Raw genomic sequence first — 17683 nt, 5'->3', positions numbered from 1 at the left:
GCCTGGAGAATCCCACGGACAGGGAAGCCTGGCGGGCAACAGTCCATGCAATCGCAGAGTCAGACACGATTCAGCGACTAATCAGAGCACAGAACACCTGAAGTATAAGGTGTAAATTAGGAAGGGAGATCAGGTGTATACACCGAGCAAGAATACAGGGACAGAATCGGGAATCAATCAACTTTTACGGAAATATAAACATCTGTCTACAATCTATAATCTACATACATATAAATGATGTACACATATCTATATATTATACAATAGAGAGGGATTATATATAACCTAATAATTATGTTATCATTTCAGTTCAGTAGCTCATGACTGAACTGAACTGATATATAACACACATCCGTTCCCTGCTGTTGTCGGTCACTCACTAAGTGGTGTCTGACTTTTTGCAAACCCGTGGACTGCAGCATGCTGGGCTTCCCTGTCCTTCACTGTCTCCTGGAGTTTGCTCAGACTCATGTCCATATATATGTAGAACTCTCTATATCTCCTATATAATGCGATGCAGGCATACCTCATTTTATTGCACTTTGCTTCATTTTACTTCACAGAAATTGCTTTTTTGGCTTTGTTCTGTTTTTTTTTTTTTTTTAAACAAATTGGAGGTTTGTGGCAACCCTACTTCAGGAACATCTATCAGGGCCATTTTTCCAACAGTATTTGCTCATTTCATGTTGCATTTTGGTACTTCAGTTCAGTCGTGCACTCGTGTCCGACTCTCTGTGACCCCATGTCCTGCAGCACACCGGGCTTCCCTATCCTTCACCATCTCCTGGAGCTTGCTCAAACCATGTCCATCGAGTCCGTGATGCCATCCAACCATCTCATCCTCTGTACTTGGTCCTTCTTGGAATATTTTGTAACTTGTCATCACTATTATAATTGCGACAGTAGCTGTGATTCCTGATCATTGATGTCACTACTACAACTCACTGAAGGCTCGGAGGCTAATGAGCATTTTTTAGAATCAAGTATTTTTTAATGAAAGGATGGACATTTTTAAAGACACCATGCTACTGCATACTTAATAGACAACACTCAAAGGTAAACATAACTTTCCTGTGAGCTGGGAAACCCAACAATCTCTTGACTTTATGTAGACATTCACTTTATGCTGGCGGTCTGGAAAGGAACCTGTAATGTATGATGCTGGGAAAGATTGAAGGCGGAGGAGAAGGGGACGACAGAGGATGAGATGGGTGGATGGCACCACCGACTCAATGGACATGAGTTTGAGCAAACTCTGGGAGATCGTGAATGACAGGGAAGCCTGGCATGCTGCAGTCCATGGGGTTGCAAAGAGTCGGACGTGACTGACCGAGGAAACTGAACTGAATGCCTATATATTATATTATATATAACCATTATCATTATATAAATATATTAAAAGTATATAATATAATTATATAATGTATTATGTAATTATATTAAAATTATATATACTAAAATACAAACTTATACACAGCATATAAACCAGAGTATTATATAATATTATAATATTATATTATATAATATAGTACGTGTATGCATGCTCTGTCGTGGACGTAGCCTGAAAGACTCCTCTGTCCATGGGATTTCCCAGGCTAGAATACTGAAGTGGGTTGCCATTCCCTTCTCCAGGGGATCTTCCCGACCCAGGGATTGTTCCCAGGTCTCCTGCACTGCGGGCAGATTCTGTACTGTCTTGAGCCACCAGGGAAGCCCTACCAGTCATATATGCATATATATATATATGTACACACACACACATATGTACACACATGTATATATATCAGTTCAGTTCAGTCGCTCAGTCGTGTCCGACTCTTTGCGACCCCACGAATTGCAGCACGCCAGGCCTCTCTGTCCATCACCAACTCCCGGAGTCTACCCAAACCCATGTCCATCGAGTCGGTGATGCCATCCAACCATCTCATCCTCTGTCGTCCCCTTCTCCCCCCGCCCCCAATCCTACCCAGCATTAGGGTCTTTGCCAGTGAGTCAACCCTTCGCATGAGGTGGCCAAAGTATTGGAGTTTCAGCTTTAACATCAGACCCTCCAATGAACACCCAGGATTGATCTCCTTTAGGATGGATTGATTGGATCTCCTTGCAGTCCAAGGGACTCTCAAGAGTCTTCTCCAACATCACACTTCAAAAGCATCAATTCTTCGGTGCTCAGCTTTCTTCACCGTCCAACTCTCACATCCATACATGACCACTGGAAAAACCATAGCCTTGACTAGACGGACCTTTGTTGGCAAAGTAATGTCTCTGCTTTTAAATATGCTATCTAGGTTGGCCATAACCTTCCTTCCAAGGAGTAAGCGTCTTTTAATTTCATGGCTGCAGTCACCATCAGCAGTGATTCTGGAGCCCCAAAAAATAAAGTCTGACACTGTTTCCACTGTTTCCCCATCTATTTCCCATGGAGTGATGGGACCAGATGCCATGATCTTAGTTTTCTGAACGTTGAGCTTTAAGCCAACTTTTTCACTCTTCTCTTTCACCTTCATCAAGAGGCTCTTTAGTTCTTCTTCACTTTCTGCCATAAGGGTGGTGTCATCTGCATATCTGAGGTTATTGATATTTCTCCCGGCAATCTTGATTCCAGCTTGTGTTTCTTCCAGCCCAGTGTTTCTCATGATGTACTCTGCATATAAGTTAAATAAGCAGGGTGACAATATACAGCCTTGACGTACTCCTTTTCCTGTTTGGAACCAGTCTGTTGTTCCATGTCCAGTTCTAACTGTTGCTTCCTGACCTGCATACGGGTTTATATACACACACATATATCCCTCCCTCTCCTCCCCCATCCCACCCCTCTAGGTCATCACGGAGCACCAAGCTGAGCTCCTTGTGCAATACAGCAGCTTCCCACTAGCTCTCTCTGTGTATCTATATGTGTTTCACTAAATGAGGACGGGGTGTTGCTGCTTGTTGCAAACTTTTTGGTAACAGAATCCTTTTTTCATACAGCTGTCCATGTAAGTAGGTCTGGTCACAGTGTTGCCATGAAACTCCAACAAGGCGATTTTTTTTTTCTTTTTTCCTTCCTTCCTTCCTCTCTCTCTCTCTGTCCCTTTCGATCCCCGAGCACAGCTCATGGGATCTCAGTTTCCCAAACTAGGGATGGAATTCTCCCGCAGCCCTGAAAACGCCCAGTCCTCACCACCGGCCTGCCGGCAACTCCCCACCCTTGTTAATTTCCTATTCTGCAACTTTGATTAGACCTTTAAAGGTTCATGCCTGGAAGGCAGAGCCTTGTGGATGCTCTGTCGTGTATATTTCTTTTACAAAAGGTGCAGAGCCAGCCTGACTGAGCCCAGGAAATAGAGCACAAAGATGAAACCAGAAGGGTCAGATTCAACACGGAGCCAGGTCTGCTCTGGTCTGTTGCAGTCCCTTCCCAGCTTTCTCCTTCAATTCCACCTCCATGGATCGCTGTGAATTCATGCATCAGAGGTATTTCCACAACTTCAGCTACTCATTTTTCATTTCTTATGCTGTTGGCTCCCTTATCCACTGGACTGTTTGTGTCTTCCAAAATACATGGATGGTTGTTACTCACGCATGCATTTTTCCTTCTTAGCGTTATGCCTGTGCTCAGGATACACTTGATAAATTTATAAATAACTCAGTTAATTCACACTTTCTTGGCAAAACCAATGACTTTCTGGCCTGCTGTAAGTTTTGTGTTTGACTTGAGGCTCTGCTTCTAAACTCCCCTTTAGGAAGGATGTATGTTTGTATCTATGCCTGTGTGCGTGCATGCTTAGTTGCTTCAGCCGTGTACAACTCTTTGCGACCCCATGGACTTGAGCCCTGCCAGGCTCCTCTGTCCATGGGATTCTCCAGGCAAGAATACTGGAGTGGGTTGCCATGCCCTCCGTGTTTATAACTACGCCTCTGTGTATATCTATATTTTCCTATCTGAAAGTGAAAGTGGCTCAGTTGTGTCCGACCCTTTGCGACCCCATGGACCATACAGTCCATGGAATTCTCCAGGCCAGAATACTAGAGTGAGTAGCCTTTCCCCTCTCCAGGGGAATCTTCCCAACCCAGGGATTGAACCCAGGTCTCCCACATTGCAGGCAGAGTCTTTATCAGCTGAGCCACAAGGGAAGCCCTTTGTATCTGAAGTTACATGTTTTACTACTTTGGAAGGAAAGCTATTAGCGATACTGTTAGGTTATTGGATCTTAAATATCTATGCAGTGATAGAAGAAAATAAATATTAATATAAATCATATGTAAGTTTCTTCTGTTATTAGATTGTGTATCTATTTTGTGTACATAATAATGTATATATAACAGTGATTAAAATTAGTAGCCTCTTTATATCAATGCATATATCTATGTATATGCATATATATACAGCTTTTTTCGATAAAGGGTGTTTCATGCATATTATCTCATTTAGCCATCCTGAGGGACCTACAGGAGAGCTATTTTAATCTCTCTTTAAAGGATCTAGTCCCTAAAGTTCACAGACCCTAACAGACTTTCCAGTAGGTTACAGCTATCACAGATCAGACACTTGATCTTAAATCAGGTCCCCTAAATCAGCATGTGTCACCTTCCTCTCTATTGGCTGTGTCCCCCAAGTGTCTTTCTCTTAAAACTTGTGAGGAATCCCTAACCGAGCCATCACACCAAATATGACAGCAGGTGGGATTCGGGAGCACTTGTGACCACGTCCTGTGGATAGGAGACATCATCATTTCCCTTCAAGACATAAAGCCATAGGTCTACAAAATAAGGTTATTAATAGAAGCAGACATTTATTTACAGCATCTTATATGCCTGAGCCCTGTATCACTTATCACATCACAAGGATATCATGACGTGATTACTTTCATCAGGTCCACATCGAAGAGGCAGAAACCCAGACGAAGCATCTCAGCACACACCCTGAAGGTCACAGGCCACTGGAACCCAAGGAATCGAGTTTGAGAATCTGTGTGCAGCTTGCCACAACACTCTACAGCCTTCTCCACTTCATGGGCAGTAAGCCTCAGATACCACGCAGTGCACAGCCAACTCAGTTCAACCCAGTGATGAAAACCAGGTCCTCTCACCAAACATGTAGGTGGCTGGAAAAGATGAGCTCCTGGATCGCAAAGTGAAGAGGGACGTTTCGAAGTAACTGACAGACACCACCAGTGTCCTCAGTATTTTACTCATCAGAACTATTACAAATTTTATTCATCAAAACCATACGTTCTTATGTATGAGAAACAAACCCCAAAGGGATCACTTTTAGCCCATCAGGTGGGTAGAAAAGAGGTTCTATCCTTTCGGGTTCTTCATTCTAATTTTGTTATACGGATAGATACAGATAGCTACTACGTATCTATCTGTGTATCCCTGTATGTAGGTATCTATCTGTCCATCCGTCAGTCTAACCATCTATCCAGCCTTTCATCTTTCCATCCATCCTTCTATGTGTTATCTATCCACGTTTCTGTCTACACGTCATTGCTTCCCAATAGCTCAGTCGATAAAGAATCTGCCTGCAGTGTAGGAGAGCGGGGTTCGATCCCTGGGTCGGGAAGGTCCCCTGGAGAAGGGAATGGCAACCCACTCCGGTATTCTTGCCTGGAGAATCCCATGGACAGAGGAGCCTGGCGGGCTACAATCCATGGGGTCTCAAGAGTCAGACACAACTTAGCGACTAAAGAGCAAGAGAAAAAGACAAACCCAACACCATCCAGAAACAGTAACAGGTTTTGTCAGGCTGTTTGCCTACCCGGGTATCTATCTATGTATCTAGTATCTATCTACATGTCATTGCTTCCCAGCACCCTGCAGAAACGGTGACATACTTGTCAGTCTGTCTGCCTGTCCATCTTTGTATCTGTCTATGTATGTATGTGTATGTGTCTGTGTTGATGTGTGTATCTGTCTGTGACTATGGGTATGTATCTATGTGGTGATCTTTGCATCTCTCTATCCGTCATCGCTCCCCATTACCATCAGTCAGGAAACAGTAACACCTTTGTCAGCCTGACGCCCAGGGAATCGCTCCCACCGCCGGCTCTCTCGCTCTCGCCTCGCCCGGCAGTAAAGGGTTAACGCTGTTTGCAAATACGGTGGCACGTTTGCTGTCTCCGAAGGGTGCCGTAGGAGCGCAGGAAGCTCTCACCTCCCCCACCCCCGAACCCCCGCGCTTCGGGCAGTGGGGGCCCGAGGAGACGCGGCTCACCTGTTCCACCCCCCCGGCACACCCGGGGAATCTCTCCGTTCCAGCTGGTTTGCACCGGGATTAGCTGCTCTTTGCAAGCGCTTTGTAGCCGCGGATGTGGTTTCTGTAGTGACGGGGCCGACTGCGGAGATCTATTGGCTGCTGGCTTTGTAAATTTCATTCAGTTTGGTCCAATAGCAGAGGGCGAGCTGGGAGCCATCAGGACCTTTCGCTTCAATCTCGCTCTCTTTCTTGCAGCCCGGTCTCTGTCTCTCGGTACAGAGCGCTTATTCAGACCTCACGTTGCCCTTGGAGCTCCGCCTGCGTCCCCGTTCCTTCTTCCCCGTCAGACTATTTACGCCAGAAACACCGAATTTTCCTGCCAACGGCCGGGTCGGTGGTCCTCGCATTCCTTCGGGGGCGGGGGTTGGGGGTGGGGGACGGTGTGCAAATCTGGTTGGGATTCGACAGAACCCCAGGCGGCTGGACTTATACACATCCTCCTGAATCATAACCATCGGTCAGGGTTCCCTGGAACAATCTGGATGTCTAACAGGAACACTCATAACCGATGCGGCTTCTCCACGGCTGAGGTAGGTGCCGTTTTAAGATATACGTCTCTGGGTTATTTTTCATTTAAAGCCTTTTTTTAAACGATTGGACTCGTGTGTGCTTCCCAGAAAAAGATGCTAATAAGCCTGATTGCTAACGTTTGCGCTTCACTTCATCCGACATTTGTTTTTTTTTTAGTATTTTCCCCTAATTTTGAAAATTTGAATAAGACTTTTCATCTGTCGCTCCATTTCTTAGGTCTGGGTGGGAGTGTGGACATAGATGTCACAGCGTGTCCTCCGCCAGCTCCGTGCACATCTCGACACAAACGTTACATTGTTATTATTGTTATTATTATTTTCTTTTGACTTAGAAGAATCGCGATATACCACCGTGGGGTTGGAAGCCCGTTGGCTGCAATCAGCTCTTTGAACGGCGCCGGGGCCGTGTTTTGCTGTTTACAAAGTAGCTCTGTGTTACATACAAATAAACAGAGTGTGGCCGAGAGAGGAAGGGGAGAAAAAAAAAATGTATCTGCAGTACAGGGAGAGAAAGACCGAAGCGCCAGCTCTCTGCAAAGCGGGACTGGCGAGGAAGCCTGGAGGACTCATGGAAACTGTGAGCAACCACGGCCTTTTTTTTTTTTTTTTCCTTCCTCTTTCTTTAAGGAAAACTGTCAGCTGCTACCTCCTGGGGTGCGTTTTTTGGGGGGTTAACCAGGGAGAGGAAAAAAAAATAGGCTTGGCTGGGTTTGCATTAAGCGATTTTCTTTCCCTCCCTCCCCTCTTTCCTCTGCTGGCCTTGGGAGCAGATGACGGGCTTGTGTGATGCACTGAATAACGCACGTGACTGATTAGGACCGGGCTGGGGTTTGCTGGGCAGCGACCCGGGGCGCGCTGGAGACCCCGGGGTGAAGACGGATTGATGGTTAGCTCCGCGCGGTTTCTGCCAAGCTGGGGGGGGGGTGGGCAGGAGGGCGGGCTACCTGCACCCGCCCCCCCAGTCTTCCTCTTGCCGTGCGTGTGGGCTGGGAGAAAAAGCCAGCGGCGCGAGGTGGAGGGTGTTGGGGGGAAGCGAGTCGGGGGCGGCTGGCGGTGGGGAGCTGGTTTCGCTGCTTCGGGGAGCGGGGTGGGGGTGGGGGGTCTGGCCTGGACCTGCGCGAGGGGCGCGCGGCTCCCTCCCGCGCACGGTCCCCAAGGCTGCTCGCTTGGCCCCAGGAACCACAAAAGTTGCTTTAGCTGCGGGCACCCGCGCGGGGCGCCCCGGGCCGGGGTCTCCAGGGGGGTGCGGACGGACTCCATTCGTGCCCCTTGGAGGACCCCGATTCTCGAGAGCAGAGCACCCCCCGCCCCGCATCAGCACCCCCGCCGCCGGGCGCGCGGCGGGCCAGGCCCTTCGTCCCAGGTGGGGGTGGGGGTCTGGGGAGGCTGTGGGATCTGCGGACCCCCCCACAGCCTTGAGGCCCACAGAAGCGCCCCCCACCCCGTCCTAAAAGCCGGCGGCTCTCCTCCCGCCCTCCGCTCCCCACGCTTTCGTTCCGATCTCGTCCGGACCACCTCCCCGTCATTCCCCCACCCCCGGCAAGCCACCCCCTCCAGGCATTCCCGCGCGCCTCGGCCTGGTTCCGCCGCCACCTCCAGCGGGCGGAACTGGTGGCCAAGATCCGCCGCCTGGGGGGAGGCTGGAGATGGGGCGGCGGGAAGTGGGGGTACCCGGAGGTGGGTGAGGGGCTGAGAGAGCCTGGCAAAAGCCTGCCCCCTCCCCAAGGCAGCGGCGGCGGCGGCGGGCTGCCCCCCGGGCCTGCGCCCGCACTCGCGTGGCCTGACCTGCGGGCGCGCGGGGTGGGGACCCGGGCTGGGGAGGTGTTGATGGCGGCGGTGGGGGGGCGTGTGTGCGCCGCTCGGCTGCAGACGGTGCGGGGCGGAGGGGGGGCGAGCTCGAGGAAGGAGGAAAGGCTGAGGTCCCCGGCTGCAAATCCCCTCCGCCCCCAGCCCCCAGCCACGACAGTTGCGGGCCCCTCTCCTGCTCTCCAGGACGCTGGCCGCCTCCTCCTGGCGCGCACGCATCCTTCAGTCTCTCAGACGCGCCCCTCTCTCTTCCCCCCCACCCCAGACCTGGACCCCTCTGCTCTTTTTCTCCAGCCGAGACCCCGGGAGGCTCGCTTTCTCCCCTCGGATCCTCCCAGGCGGCCTCCCCGGGACGAGGGGGTTGCACCCCGAGATCCGGGCGCGGGTGCCCCGCGCAGCCCTGGGCCCGGGCGCACCATTCCGGCGCCTCTCTCTCTCTCTCTCACACTCACGCACACACACACACATCACCCGATCTTCCCCGATCGGCAGGGCCCCGGGGGTCCCCGCCGCCCCCGACCCGCGCACCACCCCCCTCCCACCGGGGACCCGGCGGGGGGACCACTCTGGGAACGGACGTCCGACCGGGAGGGCGAAGGGCGCTTGGACAACGTCCTCTGCATCTCTCCCGCACCCCCTTTTCTCAGCGGGGCTTGATTTTTTTTCTTTCTTTTTTTTTTTGGCTGCGGGTTTCCTCTGCTTCGGACTCATTCCTCGGAACCGACCAGCAGGTGTGGGCCTCTTTTATTTATTTATTTACTTTATTTCTGGAGCCCTGAGGCTGCTATTTCGGGGCTCGCGTGGAGGGAGGGGGCAGCAGGCAGCGTCTCGGGGGGTCCGGGGTGGGGGTGGACCCCCATCCCACCCCATAACCTGGAGCTGAGGCTGGCGTCTCGCGCGCGCCCCGGGTGCGCGCGTAATGAATGAAACCCAGCGCGCGGGCGGGTCCTGGGCCGAGCCCGTCTAGCGGGTGGACCCAACTTAAGAAATTTGGGGTGCGGGGTGTCGGGGGCGGGGGGCGGGGGGAGTATCGAAGTAAGCAGGTGCTGTCCTTACGAGCAGGATCCACAAGGTGGTAGCATGGATTCTTCCTTTCATTTTGATTTGCTTTCTCTTTTATTCCTTCTGTTTGGTCAGTTGGGTGAAATGGCTTTCTGTGATACCCTATAGTTTTTGAAAGGGTCCACTGGCCGGCCCGGTTGCGCCTTCTGAGCGCGTTCCATTTTCACTGTGTCGCGATGCTTTTTTTCTGAGCCTAGCTTCTTTTCTGAGTCAGGCTTGTCCCCTGATTTGAGGAACAGGACGCAGAAGGAGGTGGGGTGGGGGAGAAAGAAAAAGGAAGGAAAAAGTTTGGGGAGACTTGGTTATCCTCACGGAGCCGAATTTCCAGTCCGTGGAGGTCTCTGCAGGCAAGACCAGAAGCGCAGGCGTCAGGCACCGTCTGGTAGGCACCTCCTTCGGCTAGAAATGAAATGACCACGGTGTCGAGACCTGACTTCCCGGCGGAACAAAGCAACCTCAGCTGCTTGGGAGAGCGGCCTGATTTGAATGGAGATGCTTTAGCGTTTTTCCTCCGGGCTGACGGAGCCAGGGGAAATGGTTTTGATGGCCCAGAAATCTGCATGTGTGTGTGTGGGCACGTTGGGGGTGGGGTAGGGACAGGGTTCAGGCCTCCCATCAGCGTCAGGTAGAGGTTACCAGCTATCTCCAAAATACTCAGGGTCGGTCCCGTGTTTGAATGCGGCACAAGGTGTGTGTGTGCGAAGGCGGGCGTTTATGGCACATGGTTGCATTCATCCTTTATGTCCGGATTAAAAAAAAATTGAATTTTAAAAACGTGCCCCTAAATTAAAAACAGAAGCATCTCATAGAGGCTTCTGCAAATAATTATTTTTCTCCCCCGAGATGAGAACCTCAGTATTCTATTACCCAAAGAAATGTAATTGACAGTTTTTAAAGAGTATTTTCCTTGACATGGAAGAAAAAAAAAATGAGGGCCAGGACATAGCAAGTGGAAAATTACTTCATCAGTTTTAAATCACTGGATTAAAATGACACGTTAAATTTTTTGGAAACCAGTATGATTTCAAGCGGGAACTTAATGATTGTTGCATTTTCATAATAACGGCTGTGCTTTGATGCCGTTTGCAAGGTGTTTTGACATGTTTTTCTTTGGTGGAAGAATTGTTATGTTCCTTTGTATTTTTTTTTTCTGCATAAAAGAATGCTGAATGTACATTTAGCCCTAAATCCAGCTATCCAGCTAATTTTTTATCTTAGTCTTAAGACTAGATAACATGCTTGATAAGTGAGGAGTTGCTCCATAAGAAGCATGAAGCAGGTATGATCCTATGAAATTCACAAGTGAATACATGTGCCTAATTGTCAAGTTATTTCTTAGGCCTGGAATGTAGATCAACAGCAAGTATATGGGTGTTTTTCTTTTATTTTTGAACTTGGCCTTTTCATTTTTTTTTTCTTTGCAGTAATTTGTGGAAAGCTTCTGGTTTCTGTACAAAGACAAGAGTGTTTCCTGTCTATACACATTTTGTTGCTTTCAGAATGCGCAGGCAACTCTGTAAGAACTCTTTAGAATATTGGGCTTTGATGCCTGGACCACAAAACAAAAACCCAGAGATGGTTCTCACAAAAGTAAATATTCGAGTGCATGGAATCTGGCAGGGGGCTCACCATTCTTCCGTTTTAATTGGTACTCCAGATTCTAAACCTTTGTTACAGGCTGGATATTGTCCACGGTGCAACCTGTTGACAGAATTTATGTGGTTCAAATGAAGCGACCCTGTGAAAATATTTAAAGTCCTTTAAATGCCCTCCCTCTGAAGACAGACTTCTCTGATGAAAACAGATTTAAATCCCAAACTTGATGACAGTTGATTTTTTTTTTTGTATGTGAAAGTCAAGGGCAAGGACCAGATTTTTAACATATCAACCACGACGATATTCTTTGTGTATGTTCTCCACCCTTCACAGCATGCGTTTATTTTCAAATGAGAGAAATATGTTCAGCTTTAAATCAGCTGCTCAATTAAAAAATTCTTGATGCTGTATCTTTTCAGAAGTGACACTTCATCATCTGCTTAAGGACTTTAAAAAATTTCTGAGACAGACTATGCCTTCTAACATAGCAACAGCTGATTTCTCCAGCGTGTCAGCTCCCAGTTTCAAATAAAATATTCAGCTTGTGCGCAGAGATGGGGAGACAGTGAGGCTCTCAAAACTGAGGCCACGTGGTTGTAGGCAATTAGGTCATCTGTTGTGGCCCCGTAAACCATTCATGGGCCATTCATGGCAGGAATATTTTCCAGTTTTGTCATTTTTTTTTTTTCTCTCTAAACAACCTACATTTGGCCTTTCAAAGCCTCTTCTGTTCTTTGTTCAGTGGATGGCAGGATGGGAAATCCTTCCTCTTTTTTTCTTGGAGAGGGGCAGATTAGCACAAATGAATAAAGGCGGGGGAGGGAAGTGGTGGTGGTTGTTGTTCATTTGCTAACTCGTCCCCCACTCTTTGCGACCCCATGGACTGCAGCACACCAGGCTTCCCTGTCCCCCACTGTCTCCCCAAGTTTGTTCAAACCCATGTCCATTGGGTCGGTGACGCCATTCAACCATCTCATCCTCTGTCACCCCCTTCTCCTCCTGCCTTCAATCTTTCCCAGCATCAGGGTCTTTTCCAATGAGTCAGTTCTTCCCATCAGGTGGCCAAAGGATTGGAGCTTCAGCATCAGTCCTTCTAATGAGTATTCAGGGTTGATCTCCTTTAAGATTGACTGGTTTGATCTCCTTGCAGTCCAAGGGACTCTCAAGAGTCTTCTCCAACACCACAGTTCAAAAGCATCAATTCTCTGGCACTCAGCATTCCTTATGGTCCAGCTCTCACATTCATACATGACTACTGGAAAAACCAAAGCTTTGACTAGACGGACCTGTGTCGGCAAAGTGATGTCTCTGCCTTTTAATGTGGCACCTAGGTTTGTCATAGGCTTCCTTCCAAGGAGCAAGCATCTTTTAATTTCATGGCTTCAGCTACCATCCGCAGTGATTTTTGGAGCCCAAGGAAAGAAGTTGGCAATTTATAGGCTGCGAACAAAGATCTAGGCTGTGAGGAGCATTTATGTCTGCGGTGGGCGTATGACACAAAAATGAAATAAAAGGCTCGTAAAATAGGTGCACGAGTGGAGAATATATCCAGGCCACTTGGGGCTCCGATGTCAAACTTCGGGCATTCACTGTTGAGAGAACCTGCCCTCCATGTAGTGGACTCTGGAGCACCCTCTGCCTGTGGAAACGGGCCAATCAGTTTCCAGAATGAGTCTCTAAATCAGTCCTGAATATTTATTGGAAGGACTGGCGCTGAAGCTCAAACTCCAATCCCTTGGCCACCTGATGCAAAGAACTGACTCATTGGAAAAGACCCCGATGCTGGGAGAGATTGAAGGCAGGAGGAGAAGGGGACAACAGAGGATGAGATGGTCTGACAGAACACAAACCAAACCTCAGCAAACATAAAATGTACCGTAAGATGAGGTTTTATTGAATTGATTGCAGAAGAGAAAGAGTAAGCATCTTAGGAAAGGCGTGAGAAAGAGAAAAACCCATAGGGCCTCATTGGAATACATGTCGAAGAGGCGAGTCTTGATTTCAGCGTGTGTTCTGCTTAGGTGCTTAGTTGCATCTGACTCTCTGCGACCCCATGGACTGTAGCCCGCCAGGCTCCTCTGTCCATGGGATTCTCCAGGCCAGAATACTGGAGTGGGTTGTGCCATTCCCTTCTCCAGGGGATCTTCCCAACCCAGGGATCGAACCCAGATCTCCTGCATTGCAGGTGGATTCTTTACATTCTGAGTCACCAGGAAACCCCTTATTTCAGAATGGTGTTCAGGAAATGGCAAAGTGCTTTTACGGGTCTTCAGAAATGAGGGCAAAGAGCCCAGAGCTCTGTCTGATGGTTTTCTGTAAAATGTGCCTTGTGTATAGTGGCTTCCCATTAACAGATGACAGTGTTTTGGGTGACAGCTGGAGCTTCTTGGTTTGACCTGCTGGTATTGGTGAACATCTTGGTTTCCAGAGGCTGGTATCTGATTGGGTGATGAAGTCATCATTTGATCTTGAGGCCACCACCCGAGGTATATCTTTTTAATCTTATGAAAGTGTTAGTCACTCAGTCGTGTCTGACGCTTTGTGACCCCATGGACTGTAGCCCCCCAGGCTCCTCTGTCCATGGGATTGTCCAGGCCAGAATCCTGGAGTGGGTTGCCATGCCCTCCTCCAGGTTATCTTCCCAACCCAGGGTTCGAACCCGAGTATTCCACATTGGGGGCAGATTCTTTACCGTCTGAGCCACCAGGGAGGACCTCTTCATCCTATGGCATTGTGGTAAGAACATGGGAAAACAGATGTTCCCTTTTAGCTCAGGTTTCAGTGTATCGTACAGTCCTGTGGCCTGTAGCTACAATATTATACAGCAGGTCTAGAACACAGTCACCTTGCTTTGAAAGTGAAAGGGTTAGTCATTCAGTCGTGTCTGACTCTTTGCGACCCCATGGACTGTAGCCCGCCAGACTCTTCTGTCCATGGCATTCTCCAGGCAAGAATACTTTACCTAAACTTTATGAGCATTGATTCCTTATCTGCCATTTCCCCCTGGCAACCCCCATTCTAGCCTTTAATTCTGTGCACTTGAGTCTTTCAGGTTTCTGCAAGCACCCGTCCCCCATCCTGACCCATCTGCTTCTTTTTTAAAAAATTGAAATATGGTTGATTTGTAGGGCTTCCCTGGTGGCTCTGATGGTAAAGAATCTACCTGCAATGCAGGACACCTGAGTTCAATCCCTGGGTGGGGAAGATCCCCTGGAGAAGGGAAAGACCACCCACTCCAGTATTCTTGCCTGGGGAATCCCATGGACAGAGGAGCCTGGTGGGCTACAGTCCATGGGGTCACAAAGAATCAGACACGACTGAAGTGACTAACACTTTCACTTTTCACTTTCCTAGTTGATTTACAAAGTTGTGTGTCAAATGTACAGCAAAGTGATTCAGTTATACATACGTACATATATTTATATATATATTTGTTCTTTTTCAGATGATTGCAAAATAATTGAGTATAGTTTCCTGCACTTTCAGTAGCTCCTTGTTTGTCTATTATATATATAGTAGTGTGTACCTATGGGGCTTCCCTTGTGGCTCAGCTGGTAAAGAATCTGCCTGCAATGGGGGAGACCTGGGTTCCATCCCTGGGTTGGGAAGATCACCTGGAGAAGGGAAAGACCACCCACTCCAGTATTCTGGCCTGGAGAATTCCATGGACTGTATAGTCTATGGGGTCACAAAAAGCTGGACATGGCTGATCAACTTTCACGTTAGTGTGTATCTCAAACTCATAATTTACCCCTATGCCCTTTCCCCTTTGCTAACCATTTTTGTTTTTGTTTGGCTGATTACGACTTTTATTTTATTTTTGTGGAGGTCCATGATGGGGGAAGAAATCGTTTTCTGCTAAGTGCAGTCCTTTGAAATGTGGACTTTCACTTCCGATTTCTCTCACATCAAATGCAAACTTGCTTAAGCTTTGGAATCCTTAAAAAAAAAAAAAAAGAAGGTGACAGAAACTGTGCTTGGCAGGGATGAGAGGAGTGCTCCCGGAGCCCGTGATTATTTTTGCAAAGTTCTTACAGTGGTGATGAGATTGCAACGTGGTATCACTTCCCAGGTCTCATTTGTCAGTATCACCAGTGTTTGGTTCGCAGTCACGGCGGGGGGACGTGGATTGGGTTACCTTGACGGTCTGCCAGCTTTGAATGCTCAGCCCACGGCCTCAAACTGAGGTCTGGGAAACCACCAACAGGGTGGGGGGCAGGGATGATGGTTAGGGGGTGAGGAGACCAGAACCCACTGAGGTTGGGTAGCTGCATTGCTTTCAGGTTTTTTCCTGCACTGAGTATCCTCTGTGAATGCGCTAGATGGTGGGAAAGCATAAGCACATTTTTAAAGAAATTTAGATTGATTTGCATAATTTTCCTAGTTTCACGTGGACAACAGTGATTCGGTATATTTACAGATCATGTAGCGTGGTTTCCTGTGCTGGTCAGTATATCCTTATCTCTTTTATAAACAGCAGTTTATCCCTCTTTTTTTAAAAAAAAGAAAAGAAATTGAAGTATAGTTGATTTACCTGCTTACCGGTGTCTCAGATGGTAAAGAATCTCCCTGCAATGCAGGAGACCCAGGTTCGATCCCTAGGTCAGGAAGATCCCCTGGAGAAGGGAAAGGCAATCCACTCCATTATTCTTGCCTGGAGAAGCCCATGGACAGAGGAGCCTCAGTCCATGGGGTTGCAAAGAGTTGGACCCAACTGAGCGACTCACAGTTTCACTCTCATAGTCGGTTGACAGTGTTGTGTTAGTGTCAGGGTACACAGCAAAGCGTATCTGTTTGTTTGCTATGTCTGTGAGTCTGTTTTTCAGTAAGTTCATTTGTGCCTTTTCTCCCCCTTCCACATGTAAGTGATGTCATGATATTTGCCTTTCTCTTTCTCCCTTACCTTGCTTGGCATGGTCATGTCTAGGCCCATCTACATTGTTCCAATGGCGTTGTTTCACTCTTTTTTATGGCTGAGTCACATTCCATTGTGTGTGTATATGTGTGTGTGTGTGTGTATACATGGCATCTTCTTTACCCATTCAGCCGTCGGTGGACACTTAGGTGGTTTCAGTATCTTGGCTAATGTAAATAGTGCTGCTGTGAACATTGTGGTTGGAGGGATGCTGCATGTGACTTTTTGAACTAAAAGTTTTTGTGTTTTGTGAATATATGCCCAGGAGTGGGATTGCTGGGTTATATGGTGGTTCTCCTTTTTCAGTTTTCTGAGGAACCTCCATCCTGTTTGCTATCGGGGCTGTAGCAATACACATTCCGTCCAACAGTGTGGGAGAGTTCCCTTCTCCCCACGCCTCTTACCATTTGCAAGACTTTTTGAGGTGATATCTCACTGTGGCTTCAATTTGCATTTCTCTTAGTTACCGGCATTGAGTCTCTTTTTCTGTGCCTGTTAGCACCTGTAGGAGGGTACTGTGTTCATCTTATTGCCCCTCTATCTTGCTCTCTAGGTTTGTCCTAGTTTTTCTTCCCGGGAGGAGGCATCTTTTGTATACCTGTATCTACGTATTTTATTCAACTGTAGTTGATGTACAATGTTGCGTTAGTTTCAGGTATACAGTATAGTGATCCACTTATACATGTACATGTATCTTTTTATTTTATTGGAGTTTTGTTGATTTACAATGTTGCGTTAGTTTCAGGTATACAGCATAGTGATCCAGCTATACATGTACATGTATCTATTTATTTTATTGGAGTTTTGTTGATTTACAGTGATGTGTTCCTTTCAAGTGTACATCACTGTGGTCCATTTATACATATCCAGATTCTGTTTCATGATCTTTTCTGTTAGGATTTATTACAGGATGTTGAGACCTCAGTCATGAGACCTAAAGAGTTTGCGAGTGTGTGTTGAGGCGCACATGTGTACTTTCTCTAATTTTCCCAGAAGCTTTTTCTTCCGATGTGAGTAACGTTTTCCAACAGGGTATCATTATCCACACCCAGGGTGAGCCCCTCTGTGTGGTAGGAGTGACATCAGACAGCCCCTTCGTGTTCATCCATATTCTGCCAGCTTGCATAACTGGGATGCAGAAATTGACATTTTTTTTTTCCCTCAAGGATCAAACCACTCTTTTTTTTTAAAAAAGACAAAACTAAATAGCCCTTTTATCTGCCTGGTAGGAGATGCCAGCCTTTGTGTCTTTCTCGGTGCACAAGGGCTCTGATGAGAGGCTGTTGCCATTCACTTCGACTGGCACGGTCCAAGGAGCTTTGTATCAGCCCAGCGGACAAAGCCAGGGTTCACGTTCCCTAAACCCTGAGAAGCTGCAAGTCCCCACAGTGGAGCAACTCATAAGACTCTCTTTGTGGCCTGGGGTCCCTGCCTTCCTGCCATTCCCATGCAGCCCGGTTCCACATGGACCGCTCACCCGAAGCATGCCTACCGAGAAGCGTGGACAGCACCCCAGCCCCTGGGAAAGACAGG

The 17683-nt window shown here is 48.0% G+C and overlaps 1 protein-coding gene across 4 annotated transcripts in view; it reads left to right on the top strand.

Moving 5' to 3' along the window:
* The first annotated feature begins 3298 nt into the window (after window positions 1–3298).
* Window positions 3299–17683, top strand: part of LOC145537824 (neuroligin-4, X-linked) — a 372289-nt gene continuing 357904 nt past the window's right edge. The window contains exons 1-3 of one of the 4 annotated variants that reach the window (XM_081568715.1): window positions 3299–3456; window positions 4857–5265; window positions 6437–6771. The gene's annotated coding sequence lies outside the window, so the exon portion shown is untranslated. Of the gene's footprint in view, window positions 3457–4856; window positions 5266–6362; window positions 6772–7115; window positions 7349–7564; window positions 7658–17683 lie in introns of those variants that run through there. The other 3 variants (XM_081568716.1, XM_081568718.1, XM_081568717.1) reach the window with 3 other exon arrangements.

This window comes from Giraffa tippelskirchi, chromosome Y, assembly GCF_054371585.1.
Source record: "Giraffa tippelskirchi isolate mGirTip1 chromosome Y, T2T-mGirTip1v1.2.pri, whole genome shotgun sequence".
NCBI lineage: Eukaryota > Metazoa > Chordata > Mammalia > Artiodactyla > Giraffidae > Giraffa > Giraffa tippelskirchi.
Note: the sequence above shows the minus strand (reverse complement) of the source record. Positions and strands in the feature narration are given on the sequence as shown.